The sequence below is a fragment of the Lissotriton helveticus genome, chromosome 7 (genome assembly GCF_964261635.1).
Source record: "Lissotriton helveticus chromosome 7, aLisHel1.1, whole genome shotgun sequence".
NCBI lineage: Eukaryota > Metazoa > Chordata > Amphibia > Caudata > Salamandridae > Lissotriton > Lissotriton helveticus.
The window spans coordinates 805,725,134-805,742,329 of NC_136068.1; positions in this window are offsets into that span (position 1 = coordinate 805,725,134).

Below are 17,196 nucleotides of genomic sequence, written 5' to 3' on the forward strand. Positions count from 1 at the left end.
CAGTTTCTGTGCCAACTTCTATCCTATTGGTCTGAGGACTTGTGCAGAGAAGGGCGAACCCCTTGCACTGGTATGCCTTGCTGAGGCTCACCACCACATGGACCGGAGTCAAGCATCCTAGGACGGGTTCTGGCTATCAGCCTTCTTCAGCCAGGATAGCTTGACTCCAGTAGCGTAGTGAGCACAGGACCCACGTCTAGGAATACCCTTCCCCCATAGGGTGAACAGCAAAACACACAAGATGATGGACGGAATGTTGCACAATGACGTGGGTCCTGTGCTCACTACGCTACTGGAGTCAAGCTATCCTGGCTGATGAAGGCTGATAGTCAGAAACCAGTCCTAGGATGCTTGATTCCGGTTCAGGGAAAACATGCCTTGGCAGTTCGGTCTCGACCTTTCCCATGAGGCACAGGGTCAAGACTGATTTGCATATGGCCATGTCTGAACTGGGGTGGCTTGGTGAGAAAAATAACGATGGATTAAACCCTTATCTGTGACTGGGGGTGAATGTTTTGCATTGTGCAGCATTCCGTCCATCATCTTGTGTGTTTTGAAAAACTACAACTAGGCCTCCTCAACCTTCACAAATTGAGTCACATAATGTTGAAAGACGTGCCAATGACATTGGCCCTACAAAGCCTGGCATTGATGGACAGATTAATATCCTACTTTGCTCTTCATAAAACTGGCCCCAATTAAGCCCACCTCTCATCATCACTGCTGCGAAAAATTCTAGCTCAGAGGTCCACAAAGGCTGCCTCTAATCAGTTATTTAGGCTTTTCAAACTTATGTATGAAGTTCCTTCATCCAGCTGCCATGGTCTAGCTGAATGGATAATGAACTCAAACCTAAAAACCTTTGATTACCTCTTATCCAGGAACATGGTATTTAGGTATCTAAAGCAGTCATCTTGTACAATAAAAAATAAAAAACTCCAGAGGATTTATAAAGTAAACCACAAGTCTTCTGTATCATGAAAACGAGAGAGAGATAGATAGAAAGAGATAAATAGAGAGAGCGTGAGTGTGTTTTTTTAGGTTGAGCCTGGGCAGCACATGCACTGCTCAGTGAGGCATTCTGCATTGGGAAACTGCATATAAGCTCCGCCGATTTTCCTTCCATCTTTTCAATTGGCTCCTGTTACTGTCCTTGCAAAATAGTTGTTTTTAATTTGTGAATAAGGCTTAGTAGTCCCTCCTTGGTACCGCCTTGTCTGCATTTGTACCCTCCCATAATGACTGGGCTTTTTATTAGTGCTGTTGTTACACGGTCTGTTTTATAAGGTGGCAAGCACAATTTTTTTTTGCTTGGGTTGGCTAGCTCTGGCAATCTGTTGCCTCTCGCTCTCACTCCCTCCCCACCCCACTCTCCTGTCACTGCTGCACTTAATCACCCCAGTGCCATCCCCACACCACCACCTCCCATCCTCCCTGCTTTAGCATTCCTCATTTTGTTTCCCTTACATCGTCATGCATTCTTTTAGCGTGTCACCTGCTTGACAAGCGCCGCACTTTCTTTTGCTTGTAGATCCGGCGCTGCATCGCCCCCTCCACAAAGCAAGGAATGTGTGTAGTACAACAGACTGTTACTAGATGTCCCTGTGGAGTTATAAACAGGCCTATATTAGCAACATACGGCACTGCACCCAAAGGGACACCTAGTAAGAGCCTGTGCTACTGCACCCTTTCCTTGCTAGTGTTTTTTCTTACTTGCGTTTGGCCTTGTGGTTCGGCGATAGCTCACTCATTTAGAATAAAATAATAGAATAAAATAAAATATTTGCAATGCAATTGCTCAAGCATTGCTGAAAGTTTGAGCTATTGGCGTTGCATTATTATTAGCAACACCAATAGCTCAAACTTTCAGCAATGCAAGACCTATTGCATTGCAAATGCTTGTTTCTTTACCTTTTGTTTGCTTCACGTACCAGCTTAAGTAGAATAGATATTGCCAGACGTGGGTCCTGTGCTCACTGTATCACTGGAACTAAGTTGTACCAAGCTGATGTGCCCATAACTAGGGCAAACCCGGTCCTAGGTCGCTTGTGTTCCAGTTTAGGGACGACTTGACTAAGCAGTTCAGGCCACCCTGTTCCCCAGAGGAGCAGGTTCATGGCTGGTTTGCATATGGCTGCGTCCAAACTGAGGTGGCATGATGAGCAAGTGAACAATGGGTTGGAGTGCTACCCCGAGTTATTGCTAGTGGTTAGACTTATTGCAAGCAGCCTCGCATCATCTTTGTGCATTTTTCCTTACAACTTGGCCCCACCATTCACTAGGATTGCATGGTGTTCAAATTGTTATACCTTTTCCCTTGAACCGTGCTCTCAGGCCAGCATGTTTCAAAATACAAGATTACTACTTTTTCCATTTCTTAAAATGATTGGGCCATTAGTTAGTTGTCTAGTTATCATGTGGGTTCCATACAAGGCATGGTTGCCTCAAGAGGATACAGAGTGAAAGATAAGGGCAGGATGGAGGGAGGCAGCACCTTCCTTGATCCTCTGGTACATGACCATTGATGCACATTTGGTCCTCTGCTCTGGCAAGCGCAGTGCTTAATTTGGAGCTCATTTTTGGGGACCGGGACTAATTTTTCATCATCTGATTTTGACCCAAAATATTAGAAAGGCAGAAAAAGGAGGAAGACAGAGAAAGATGGGAAAACAGTGACAAGCAGAAAAAGCAGGGATGACTGCAAGAGTGAAATACACAGTTTGCAAGTGTAGGAGGGTGAGACAAAGAGACATTAGGTGGAATCAAGAATAGGCATCCTTGTTTTTAGGCAACCCCAACATTTGGCAGTTGCGGAGGCGGGCTTCAGAGAAAAACTTTGGGCCCCTGTACTTATTGGTTTGCAAGTTGAGCACTGGACAAGAGGGCCTGACATCCAGCAGGTACTGCAGTGTGAGAGCCTCGAAGTTGTACCTCAGTATCAGGCACTTTTCAGCACCACAAGTGTGAGTTAAGTATAACTGAGGATGCATTAAAGACTATTGCTAGATATGCTCTGGAACGAAATACTGGTGCACACGAATTTTGAGCTATAATGAAGAAGCTGTTACTGGAGCCCAAGTTCAAGGGGCCACCATCTGACTTTGCGTGTGCAGAAGTTGACCGTCATGTGGTTGAAGGCAAGAAAGGCCTAGATTTATCCTTGTCGCTGCCAAAGAGACCACAGAAGAGGAAGATGACTCTGAAATGAAAGAGGAAGGTTGGCCCCCACAGACCTATGCTGAAAATCGAGAAACCGCATCGGCTTTCGGTTTCAGTCTGAAAACCTTGATCCAGCTCTCAAGTTGGATATGCCATCTCACATAGCCTCTGTTCTGGAAGGGGCACTGGTCAGACATCCATGATAAAGAAAAATCATGAATTTTATGCTAATGGAAACACTAATTTATACATGGAAACTTTAGGACTTTGTTGATAGAGTTCAAGTGCAAAAATTTAAATTTTTGTTCGGTTTTTAAACGAAGAATTTTGTTAACAATGCTCTTAGAGCATTGCACTGTGCAGCTATTGGTCACAGTTCATTTTACCATGATGTTACATTTTGAATAAAAATTCATATCAAACCACTGTGCTCTACCAGAACATTTCAAGGATAGTTTTAAGCGCACACACTAACAGTAGAATTCTGAACTTCTTTAATTTCGTACTTTCCTTTTCATTATTGAAACAGATTGATGATTTGGTCATAAATCTGTCAAGGCTCAGTCTTCTAGAAATGGGCACTGAAGCCACATAAACAAGTATTGAAAAATCCGATAGATTTCATCTATGCGACATCTATTGACTTGTCAATGTTTTTTAGACATGTTACACAGCAGCTCGTGCTGTTCTGCAATATGCCTTAAAAGGAAAAAAGCAATATAATGTGCTCAATGCTGGCCCCGTCATAGTCCTTTCTTTTTTAATTTAAGCCATGTTACATAGCGGCCCGTGCTGACGTGCTACGTGTATAAAACCCATTGACAAACACATTAGATGTCACATAGGCTTAACCTATTGTTTTTGACAATGCTTGTTTTATTTACAAGAGATTTGCAAGCAAAGTATAAAAAAAACAAGCAACAAGTGGGAGCAGGGTGGGGAATAAAGAATATGCAGTGGACAAGCCTATGGGATACCTGTATGTGTCGGCACCTGAGCACACTCATCTATAGTTTCTTTTGTGTTTCTACATGTCTCTTTGGGCCAGATGTACAAACATTAGGAATACCGATTTCCTAATTGCGATTTTCTCTGAATCATCACTCGGAAATTTGCATTCTCAATGTATGAAATTCTTTTTCATTTCATTAGTGATTCCTAGTGGGTCGCAAATAGACCTACCTCAAGCATATTAATGATGTAGGTCTCATTTTGCGAACAATTAGGAATCACAGCCATGGGGGCGTGGCTTACGCCCGATGGTGATGGCCGCAGTTCCGTAGCTCTCCGTAAGACGGGGAGGAAGACGGGTCCGGCGTTCCTCTCCATGCTACGGAGGGTTCTTCTGTCAGCGAGGACATGCTGTAGGAAGGTCCCCTGATGTCTTCCATTCTGGATTTGGGACCTCGCTGAGCGTTTCTTGCTTAAACACGGCAAGTGAGTGTTTGTGGCGTCGCCGATCCACTGGCCGCCATTTTATGCTTTCTGCTGACGGAGCGCGGCTCCTTGCGGTCTTTTCTACGGACCTGAGCAGCTTTACTCTTGCGTGTGGCACCGCTTTTGGAGGCTCGTTTTTCCTGACCTAGTGCAATTTCTGCACCTTTCTCCGTGGGATATCTTTTACTTGGGCTTTCAACCTGATATATTCGCTCTTCACAACGGAATGCCGCCATTTTGTCAGGTGTGTGGCACGAACTACCTCATTACCCTCTGAATAGCTTTCCAATAGCTCGAGTCTGCCATTATCACCACAGAAAGCACGTTTTTCTTTTTTTTTTTCTCTCTTCAAGTCACTCACGTGGGCTGCTTCGACTTTATTTCACCAATGCTTGCTTTCTACTAAGACCCTACGCTGTTTATTGAAATTTTACACAATGCTGCAGCTCTGTTTTACTGACTCTTATATTCATGTTCATGTTGGCTTTTATTACTTTCTCTAGGGGGGTTTTCCGTGCTCAAGGGCTTTAGTTGCTGCCAATTTTACAGATTATATTCTATTGTATGTTTATAGCTCTGGGCTCGTGTTTTACCTCCTTCATGTTTTTCTTTGCAGAGGTGTTGCCAGCATGATTTGATGCGTCATGGATTTCTTGCATGTTTTTACCTTTGCTTCCTGCTTTTTCTTTCGATTTTAGCTCCACATATCCATGCATTTCTGTATTTTGCAGTTTGTGGTTCTATCTTTCTAGCCTGTTGTGTCATTTATCAAATATGTTCTAAGAGTTTCACTAACTTCCTTGTATATTTTGTGCTCATGCTTAATTTAGACAAACTACGTTGATGTTCTCATACATTTCATAATTTTACATTTCCTACAATTTATATGGGGAAACTTTCTAAAGACCTACGTAACTCCTCCACCACTACTAAGAAATTCTTAGTTCACACAGGCTCTCGTTATCAGTGTTTAGGGATGGAGGACTTACCTGATACCCCTTCTTCAAAGGGGTCTACTTCCTCAACTTCATCAACGCCTGCTCCTAAAAAAGGCACAATCAAACGACTGAAGAAGGATCCTCCTTCGCCTTCTTCACAGGCGTCTTCATCTACCACGATTGACTTATTATTAGATGAAATAAGGGCCTTGCGTCCCTTTATCGAAGAGACCAAATCTACAATCCAACAACTTTCGGACAAATGGCTTTCTGTGGATGAAAGGATCAATGCGCTCGAGCAAAATGTTGCTTCCATGGGGTCCTCTGTATCCAAAATTGATCCAGTATGTGCACAAGTTTCGCTTTTACATAAGCAGATCGAAAATTTGGAGAATAGGAGCAGGCGCAATAACCTGCGCCTATACGGCCTTGAGGAAAGTTTGGAGGGATCTGATCCCATTGCTTACTTCAAGTCTTTCCTACCAAAACTCCTTCATTTGCCAGAAGGTACTAATCCCAACATACAAAGGGCACATCGTCTGGGCTCAGTTAGAGGCACGGCTCCTGCTGCAACATTGAGGAAACCGAGAGGAGTTATTATGTACTTCCTCGAATATACTGACTTACTCACAGTCCTATCTGCTGCGAGAGCTATGAATCGTATCACATGGTCTGGTCATCCTCTATTCTTTTCACAGGATTATGCTAAGTCCACAGCAGATCGACGTAAGGAGTTCTTGTCTCTTCGACCACAGTTGCGTTCCTTGGGCGCACAATATGGGTTGTTTCACCCATGCCTTTTTAAAGTAACTATCAATAACAAAACCACTACGTATGATGACCCATTGAAGTTGAAAAGTTTTCTATATTCGCATTCCAACGACACAATGGATACTGCTTCTGCTTCCAGTTCTAAGTAAATTTCTGTCAGTACAGCAGTTTTGCTTTATTTCTTTTTTATAGTTACTACTCATGACGGTTGCTTATGTTTCACAGTTTATATAAAATGTTATATTTATTGTGTTCAGGTTAATCTTAAGTTCCTTGTTTTTCTCTCTCATACAGATCCTTTTCCTGCTCGCCAGGTCCTTTCCCTTTGTTCTTGAGGTTCGTCGGGTCTCATCCCTTCCTTCCGTCTTCCCCTTTGAGCTATGGTCGCGCCATTGTCCACGTGGCTACCACCCTCCCACCCTTTCTGTGTTCCAGATGTTATGTAAGTTTTTCATCTTTCCCTTTCTCCTAGTGTTTTTTACCGTTTGTTCTTCTTTATGGTTTCATCTCCACTCGCTCCTTCTTCTTTACCCTCTCTCTTACTCAGTTACAATGGGCCTTTCAACTATTTTTTTCCCCCTTCTGCTTTTATTTTTTTGCTCCTTTTCTATCCTTTCTCTAAGAAATATGTTTTCCTTGTATCACTTAGCCACTCCTTTTCATACTGGTCGTTGGTGCGCTATTACTCCTCTTTTTTCCTAGTATTTACTGTATGGTTTTTGGCGTATTTTATTGCTTTTCTCACATGTTCTTCCCTAAGTCTACCTCTCTTCTGCTTTCTATCTCTTTTTCTTACATTTTCCCTTCCTTTTCTTTCTTTCCTGCTTTCTCGGTTTCCTTTCAAATTCTTCTTCCAATTACTTGTTAACTGCCATATATTGCGTCTTGCTGCAGGTTTACCATGGTTTTCTCCTGTTTGGTTGTTGATGTATTATTATTCTTTATTACACATCTGCATAGCTGTTTTATTTTTTTCTTATACGCTTCAAGACTGGATCTTCATGATTATTGTTTTTAATGTTCTTGTAAGCCTTTGACAATTGTTTCATGGAATGTTAGAGTCCTCCATTCACCAATTAAAAGACAAAGAGTACTGTCCCACCTTGCTAAACTCAATGCCGATATAGTATGTATACAGGAATCCCATCTTTCAGCCGAAGAGTCTCTTAAATTAAAAAGAGGTTGGGTGGGGGAGGTTTATTTTTCCCCAGGGGACGGTAAGCGTAATGGTGTTGTGATTTTGTTCCGTAAATCCCTTCCTGTTCAACTTGTTACAAGCTGCACTGATCAAGTAGGTAGATGGGTCCTGGTACACTTCACCTTGAACAAGGTCCCTATCTCCATATTGAACATCTATGCCCCAGTGTCTGGAGATTCCTCTTTTTGGTCCTCCCTGGCTCCACACATCACACAACATTATGCTGATAATTTTATTCTAGCTGGGGATTGTAATGAGGTTCTCGACCCCTTCATAGACAGACAATCATCCACTGCTTACATTCCCCACAAATCACACAAATCCTTTACGCAACTCATTCACCAATATAAACTAATTGATGCTTGGAGATTATGTAACCCTACTTCACGTGAATACTCTTTTTTTTCTCCGCCTCACCACACTTTATCAAGACTGGACTACTTTTTTATTTCACATAACCTCTCTCAATCCCTCATTTCTTCGGATATAGGAGCCATTCTAATTTCTGATCACGCGCCAGTTTCCATATCTTTGGATGTTATCTCTCAACCTAAGACTGCTAGGAAGTGGCGCTTCAATAATTCTCTCCTCCTTGATTCTGATTTTGTCTCTTCTTTTACTTCCTTTTTCCACGAATACTTCTTGTTGAATCACTCTGACGAGATTGCATTTCCGGTAGTCTGGGATGCTTTTAAAGCATCAGCTAGAGATTTTATCATTAGATACGTTTCTCATAAACGAAGGAAGGCGCAGCTAACCACCAAGGATCTCTTTTCTAAAATAAAACGTTTAGAACATGCCTATTACACTTCAAATCCAAAGAGTGCTTAAGTGAACTTATTGCCACCAAACTTCAATTTAATAAGGATACTACGAATAACGCTTCCAATTTTTTGCTAAAGTCTAGTGCCAAATTTTATGGCAGCCAAAATAGAGCAGGGAAACCATTGGCTAATTATTTAAAAGCTAAACAAAACAAGGTCAACATAGACACCATTAATGGTAGAGGTGGTTCACTTAAACATAAGGATAATGATATTTTGCAGGAGTTTCACCTTTTTTACGAGTCACTGTATTCCTCTGAATCAACCGCTTCTGAAGATTCTATATCTCAATTTCTCTCTAAGATTCAATCTCCTTTTGTTTCACCCCCAGACCTTTCTTCATTGGAAACAGATATAACGCAAACAGAGCTCTCTAGAGCTTTACAAATTTTGAAGCATGGGAAGGCTCCGGGCCCAGACGGGCTCACAGTTGAATTCTTTTCTCATTTTTCCAAACTACTTATTCCCAAATTACATCTTTTAATCTCTACTTTCCTTGCTTCCGGTTCCGCTTCTGGTACTTTTTCTGATGCTCTTATTTGTATTCTTCCAAAGCCAGGTAAAGATCCGCAGCATTGCAAAAATTATCGTCCACTATCTCTCGTAAATATCGATTATAAAATCTTCTCGAAAGCGCTGGCCCTGCGTCTGGAGTCCCACTTACCTGACCTTCTTGGCAAGGAACAGTCTAGTTTTGTTAAAGGTAGATTTCTTGCAGATAATACTAGATTATTCTTTGATATCCTCTCTAAATCTTCTCATTCATCTCAATCTCTCGCGGCCATAGCTCTAGATGCTGAGAAAGCTTTTGATAGGGTTGAATGGCTATATATTTTCCAGACCCTGAAATGGTTTGGTTTTGGACCAAAAATATCAGCATTGATTTCACTCTTATACTCTCACCCAAGGGCGGCTATTTCGGCAAACGGCGGCTTATCCTCTTATTTTTCTCTTAACAGAGGGGTTCGGCAAGGCTGTCCTCTCTCCCCCTTTTTGTTTGACCTTGCCCTGGAGCCTTTCCTAATAAGAATTCACCAGAATAATGACATCCATGGTTTTACCTTTCAGCAATCTGACATTAAGATGGCTGCATATGCTGATGATATCCTGTTATTTTTGTCCGAACCCAGTTCTTCCCTTCCTGCATTTTTAACTGAGGTAGATTCCTTTGCTCACGTATCTGGATACAAATTAAATAGGGATAAATGCGAGATATTGCCCCTTACAAAATATACTCTTAAAAATGATTTCTCCGCTTCGGGTTTTACGTGGAATACCGACTCTATTAAATACCTGGGGCTTAATTTCACGGCGTCTCTTGCTGGTACAGTTGCTCGTTGCTTCGATGATTGTATTCAGAAATTAAATAATCTTACTTCCAAATAGCACCCTCTCTATTTGTCCTGGTGGGGGAGGTTGGATACGATCAAAATGATGCTCTCACCTATCGTCCTCTTTACCGTTTCCAACATCCCATTTTCTATTCCCTCAAAATACTTTAAGAAAATTAATTCTATCCTTTCTACTTTCTTATGGGGTCATAAAAAGTCACGTATGTCCTTGACCAAACTTATGCGTCCTAAGACGGAGGGTGGAGTAAACTTTCCTAATTTTTCTCTATATCATAACTCTTTCCTGCTATACCAAGCATCCAGGTGGATTTTGGATCCTACCTCCTCATCTCCTCTTTGGTTGGATCTGGAACCTTCTTTCATCTCTCCCTTCTCTTTTAAAGAATATCTTCTGTTCTCCCAAAAACCGCAACTTATATCTACCCCTATTCTCAAGCATACATCGAAAATTCTTCCGTGTTTACCTATCTCATCCTTTTTTGAGCAACCTATATGGAACAATACTGCTATCTTAATCAATAATAGAACCATCTTTTGGAAGGCATGGAGATCTCACGGTCTTATATGGGTTCATCAATTATATCATCATGGTCAATTCCTTTCCTTTTCCTCAGCTGTCTGTAATGGTTGCAAGTAGGTTCCGCAGGAGCGTCAGGAATCCGAAGAATATGCCACAGCCTTCCCCTACGGTCTTCCGACTCTATCAAACACTAGAGTACGAGAGACTCGCCAGGGGAAAACAGGGAGACAAAACAAGGAAATGTTGGGGGAAAAAAGTGCATGAAGGTGGTCTTCAGAATGGATGCGTGGCAACTCCAAGTGGGGACTGGACAACAGGTAGGCTGCAAGAAAAGATAAGTAAGCAACCTTGTCTAAAGGAAACACTATACCTACATACACTATGATACCTTTATGCATCTAAACATTACATACCAAAGGGTTGTCTGAAATGTCACAGAACAGATATGTAGGATCATATTAGGAATCTTATCTGGAGCTGTGGCAAAAATGACATAACATAAACGTAAGCAACTTTTACTTCAATACAAGTAAGTGCAATACGATTTGACTGGTTATACTTCTCACTCTGGCTGTTGTAGAAGACTCGAAGAACACATCCAATAGTATGATGGAATGCAATAAAACTATTGCCAATATCCCTGTCGGTTGTATGAACATCTATGAAAACAAGACATATATTCAGATTTCAGTTCTTGACATGAACCTAAACAAATATAATGTGCAGCGCAAAGCGCTGTTACCGTGATTCTACGTCGGGAAGATGTAGGCTGCACCCACTCAGGTCCACGCAAGAACTCCAACAAATACGTGAAGCTGACCCCAGGACAAGATATCAATCAAGGGGATAAGCTTACAAAAAGGGGGAAAACAATGAATAAGGAGGACCAGGGAATCTATATTTTTCAGAGGGAGAAAAATAGGAGAAAGAAACTAACTAACTATCTAAAGGGATAGTAAGAGAAAACCCAACCGGGCAGCGGAGACCAAGCCCGGCTGCCAGGTGGAGCAACTCAAACGAGGGAGAGACAGGAATAAGCCCAGCCGGACAGCGGAGAACAAACCCGGCTGTCGGGCGGAGCTAAACGAAGAGGGGGAAATCAAGGAGGCAGAGCCCAACCGGATGGCGGGGAAAAACCCGGCCGCCGGGCGAGACTCTAGGCGGGGAAGAATGTTCATGGAAATACCCGTAAACGTACAGCAACCAAGAAACAGGCACAGAAAGAGAACGCCTGCTGTATTCTAGCCGCTGCAGGGGGAGGGAGAGAATACCAGAGCCCGCACAGGAACGCGGGGGCCGGGGACACTCCCTCCGAGCTGAAAATGCAGGAAGTACACGGAAACGGAAGTCAGGCAAATCAGGAACAGGACGGACACTGCACCAGATGGAGCTAGACGCAAGAACGTGAAGCGTCGCTCCTTAGGTCTTGGTGTCCAAAATAGCGAGAAATTTAAAGGGACAGTGTTGCAGGAGGCTCGCGGCATGACACTGTCTCTTCCTTTCATTTTCCTTCTTTTTTTTCGTTCCAAATATACCTTGTTAATCACTGCACTTCAAGAGGCCCACGCTACATACCTTACTTCTCCTTCTCTTGTTTCCTCAGAACCTTCCAGTATGCCTTTATTATATTCTCTGCTCCTCAAAAGAGCTTCAGCTTCCAAAATCTATACCTATCTTTTAACCTCCTCCTTCTCTCGCATTAAAACTAAGACGGTGGAGAAATGGGAAGAGGATTTACGTGTCTCTTGGCCCATTGATATTTGGGATAAAATTTGGTTGAAGTTGTGCAAGTCATCTAGAGCTGCTAATGCGACTCAGACACTATTTTTTATTTACAATCGCCTATTACTGTCACCACTCTCTCTCAGTTTCCTGGGTCCACAGATTCCTGTTGGTCTTGCTCAGCGCCACATGCAGATCTTTTCCACATGATTTTTGATTGCCCCCTGGTCCGTACTTTTTGGGTGCGGGTATGGTCCCAATTAAATCGAATATTTTCCTCCACACATCCTTTCTCTGTTTCACACATTTTCTTGGGAGCGTTTCTCCTATCTGGAGTCACTGCACAATACGTACGAAGATAATTGATTTATTGTTAGCAGTAGCTTTCCAACAAATCACCAAAAACTGGAAAGATTTTACGAAAATTTCGTATCAGGCTTGGTGGTATGCTGTCTGCTACAATCATAGATTGGACACGACCTTTGTCTATCCACTGACTCTGGCTACAAAACAAAAGGAATTGTGGGATCCTGTTACTTCCCTGTTTAATGATAGTGCCAGTCGCTCTTTGCCCCTATCTCCCCGACAGCAAGAAGTCCCTAAACCTCCATAAATGCCTCTTCATTATTCCACATTGCTTCATATGTTTCATATTTCATATTCTACTTGTGTATTTTACAAATTGTATATTTCATATTACAGTTTTCAACTTCCTAAATGGTTTATGGGTATACATTTTCAGATGTTTCAGTCATGCTCACAGTCTACTGCCTAAAGTCAGCTGTTTTTTTATTTTTATTTTCCCCTTTTCTTTTTCTTTCTAACTCCTACTTTTACCCAGTCTTATGATTTTTGCTATTGTATTATTGCTTGATCTTATGTAACATCTTTATTGATTTATTGTGCTTACTTTGTTTGAACCTACTTTAATAAAATTTCTGAACTAAAAAAAAAAAAGGAATCACAGCCATAACAGGGATGGTGGCCTGCTGAGTTCAGCTGGCCACTATGTCTGTAATAGCGTTTTAATAAGGTAATCTTTTTATTTTTTTAAATACAGCCCGTGTTTAAAAAGAAAAAATGAATCTTTGCACTTTCATTATTTAAGGGCAGGCAATGATCTGTGGAACCCCTGCATGCTCCTAAAACTTTTTTTTAACATTCCCAAAGGGGAAGGAGCCCCCACTGACCTCTACCCCTTTGCAAATGGGTTACCACCATTGGTCGCAAAACATTAATCATACCATTCTGATTTGGGATTTGGAAGAGACGCCCCTTCCAAATACCGAATTAGTACTTGGTAGCAAATGTACATTGCGATTCTGTAACAGGTTACCAAATTACAATTTGCCTTTTGTATATTGAAAAAAGCTTTTTTTTGTTCACAAACAGCCTGACTCTCCAACCGCAAAAAATCTTTGTGCATCTGGCCCTTTGTCTCTATGTCTGAATGGGTGATGTAGCGAGAATAAAGGCCTTGTGAGCCACATCAGATGACCATGTGTTTGTCTGTAGGTGGCAGAGCACGCCTGAGTGCCACATGTAGTAACCATGTGCCAGTGCCTGTAAAACTACCTCGTCTGTCCTTCATTCAGTTTCACTGCTCCAGATACAGGTAAAAACAAACAGGCTTATTTACCAGGAGCTTGCACTGTGGCACTTTTTTTGACGCACTTTACACAAATGAGCACTCATTGAACTAACATTTTGCTCTAGTTTTCAGAAATGTATAGCTGGCTATTTTTACCCTTGGAGTTCATACATCTTTCTTCCACCAACTGCAAGCAGGTAGAAACTACAAAAATAGGAAACATTACCAATCATGTGGATCTTAGCAAAACTTCTGGTAATAAATATTTTTTTCCAAACTGTTGCGGTTTCTGAAAACAGGGAAGAAGTTACTCTTACCACTGCAAAGCATTTATTGAGGCCATGTTTAGAAAATTAACAAACAATATCTTGCACAGCACTTTTATCCCATTTTTTGAAGGAAATATGTCACATTTTAACTATTGTCTCGAGTCCCTCTGGATGAAACAACAAATCAAGGGTATCTTTTCTATTCCTAATATGTGGTTAAAAAAGGTACAAAATTGTCCTACATTCCTATGGTGGAAAAATTTTATGAATGTTTAAGCACAATTAAAAAGGCTCAACACCGGAGGGTGGTGCATGCCCTCAATATTATGTTTCCTTGTGCTCATCTTGTTATACAATCATTAAAAGAAAAGGCCATTACAAATACACATTCATGAATTGTGAAGTTGAGGGTGGCAATACAATGCTGTACTAGATTGTACCAGGCATTGGTCTAGCTGATATGAGGACATGTTTGGTTAAAGGTGAGAGAAATTTCTAAAATAATAGACGATATAAGTTGCTAAATAAATAAATGAATAAATAGGTAAATATGTACATAAGTAGACAAATAAATAAATAACTGCATGGGTCCAAGCATTTCTTTGGACCAAGCCATCAGTGTTGCTGAACACTAGAGTTGCCAAATATGAAGGCTGCCTAGTCTTGATTCCACCTCAAGCCTCTCTCTTCCACCAACCTACAATCAATGTCACTTTTGCTCACTATTGTAAGCCATTCGTCATCTCTGCATTGGCCCTTTTTCACTATATTTATAGCAAACCCTTCCTAATTCCGTCTCTCTTTTCAGCCTTTATCTCTCTTGATCTGGTTCATAGTACGATGATGAAAAAGTGACCTGGTCTCGTAAGATCAATCACCTGTACAAATGAACTACTGCCCATAAGAGAAGGCATGTTTTAAAATGTTAAATTCAAGGTCAAGTGCCCCCCCCTTACTTTAGGGAGAATGTCTTTCTATTTAAACATTGGACAATACATTGGTTCAGATTTTAATTTGTAGATGAATATTATTGGCTGGTTGCCTGAGTTGTGCACCCAGGGCAGGAAGGAACCACCACTCTAGTCAGGGAAAGCTAGATACACACTAAAAGATAACCTGGGCTCTCTAGCTTGGCAATGCTCTAAAGCATCTATCTCAACAATAAACTTCTTTGAGAAGCCAAGGGACTAGAGCACAGGTGTTGTACACATGGCTTTCTTAAGGGAGTCAAATGCAGTTAGGCATGTTTTTGTCCAAATCAAATTTCTGGGCTGCTTCTTCAAAGTCAGTTCTGTCAAAGGGGCAACAATGGTGACATATCCCTTTGCAAACCTCCTATAGTACCCAGCATGGCCCAATAATGCTCTGGCCTCAGTCTGGGTTTTTGCGGGGCAGCCAGGTCATGATAGTTTCTGTCTTGGCCTGACAGGATTGAGCCTTTCCCCTGCCCACCAGGTGTTTCAAGTACACCACAGACCCCTGCCCAATCTGGCACTTATTTGCTTTGATAGTAAGGCCTGCCTGTTGCATAGCCCGAAGAACTTCCTGGAGGTGAAAGAGGTGGTCCTTCCACCTGCTACTGAAGACCAGTATGTCATCCGGATGGGCAACACAGAGGGCATCCATACCAGCAAGCACCTGGTTCGCCAGCCTCTGAAAGGTGGCGGGGCATTCTTTGATCCAAAGGGCATCATTTCGGAACTGATAGTCGCTTTACGGAGTGGAGAAGGCTGACCTCTCCTTTGCTCCCTCTGCTAGGACCATCTTCCAGTACCCTAATGTAAGATCAAGGATACTGAGATACTGGGCAACCTCTAACCTGTCAATTTGCCCATCAGCCTGGGGGATGGGGTCAGCACCTATATATGTCACTGAATTTAGCCCTCTGCAATCAACATAAAACCTCAGTTCATGTGTGGAGCTAGGTGAGGCAGCATTTTGTACCAGAGCCATAGGACCTGACAGGGGGCTACTGGAGGGTTCTATCTCCCCCAACTCCAGCATTAAGGACACTCCAGCCTTAATGCTGGACCTCACCTTACCTGACAACCTTTAAGATGTATTATTAACAGGGAGGTTGTCCCCGTGTACAAAACATTGGGATACAGGTGAGTGGTCTCAGGGATCAGGGAGACCAGAGAAGAGTACTGTCTCAACACTGTTTTCTCAGGAGTTAGAGTGGGAGTAAGGATTACTCCTACCACAGACCCATCCTCCTCCTTGGTGTTTAAGAGGTCAGGCAGAGGTTCACGCTTCTCATCTTTTCCAGCTGTCACCAACAGCATGGTGAGCTCAGACCTCTCAAAGTGTGGTTTGAGGCAATTTACATGCAGCACCCTGTGGGTTTTCCTCTGGGTCTTGAGGGCCACCTGTTACGAAGCCTCAGCCTTTCTTTCGATTACCTCCTAGGGGGCATTCCAGCGATCCTTTGAGGGCCTTGGTCTCTAGTGGCTCCATCACCCACACTTTCTGACCAGGTTGTAACTCCACAATTGTAGAATTTTTGTCAAACCATTCCTTCATAACTTCCTGCCTGGCTTCCAGGTTATTGGAAGATTGCTTCCATAACTTAGCCATTTGGCTCCTGAAAGGTCGTATGTAGCTCAATACATCTTGGGGTAAATTCCTGAGAGCTTGCTCCCACCCTTCTTTCACCAAAATCTGAGGTCCCCTGACTAGTGCCCATACAACAGCTCGAAGGGGCTGAAACACGCTCCTCTCTGTTGCAGCTCTCTTCATGCAAAGTAGGCCTCTGCAGGCCTCTAATCATGCCCGCCAGGTCTTGCAGAACTTTTCAACAAGCCTGTTGGTTTGTGGATGGTAAGTGGTAGAGAACTTGTAGGCTACCCCATACTCCTTCACATGGACTGCATATAAGCATACATGTTGTTTGTTCCCCTGTCAGACACAACTTCCATGGGAAAATCCCCATCAGGGCCTTTGCCACTGCAGGTGCAGTCATGCTTCTCAAAGGGATTGCCTCTGGATACCTAGTGACATGATCAACCAGAACCAGGATAAACCTGTTGCCAGGGCAGTCTGGGGATCCAAAGGCCCCACAACGCCAATGTCAAAGAGGGTGCCAATCACATGTAATTGGTTATGGGTGCTTTTAACCTCTGCCCTTGATTTCACACTGGCCTAGCAGGTCACACAAGTCCTACAGAATACATCTTAGGTATTCTTGATCCTAGGTCAATAAAAGCAAGAGACAAGACTTGTAAGAGGTCTTGTCTTTGCTCTTATGTTCTGCTAGAGGGATTTCATGAACCAGTTCCAATTGTAAAGCCCTGTATTACTCGGGAACCACCTGGGCCACTGTTGTCGCATGTCCAGGAGCCTTAGGATCACTGTAAAGGAGGTTGTACTCAAAGTAAATGTGGTAACTACAAAAGGCATCACCTTCTGCTTGGAA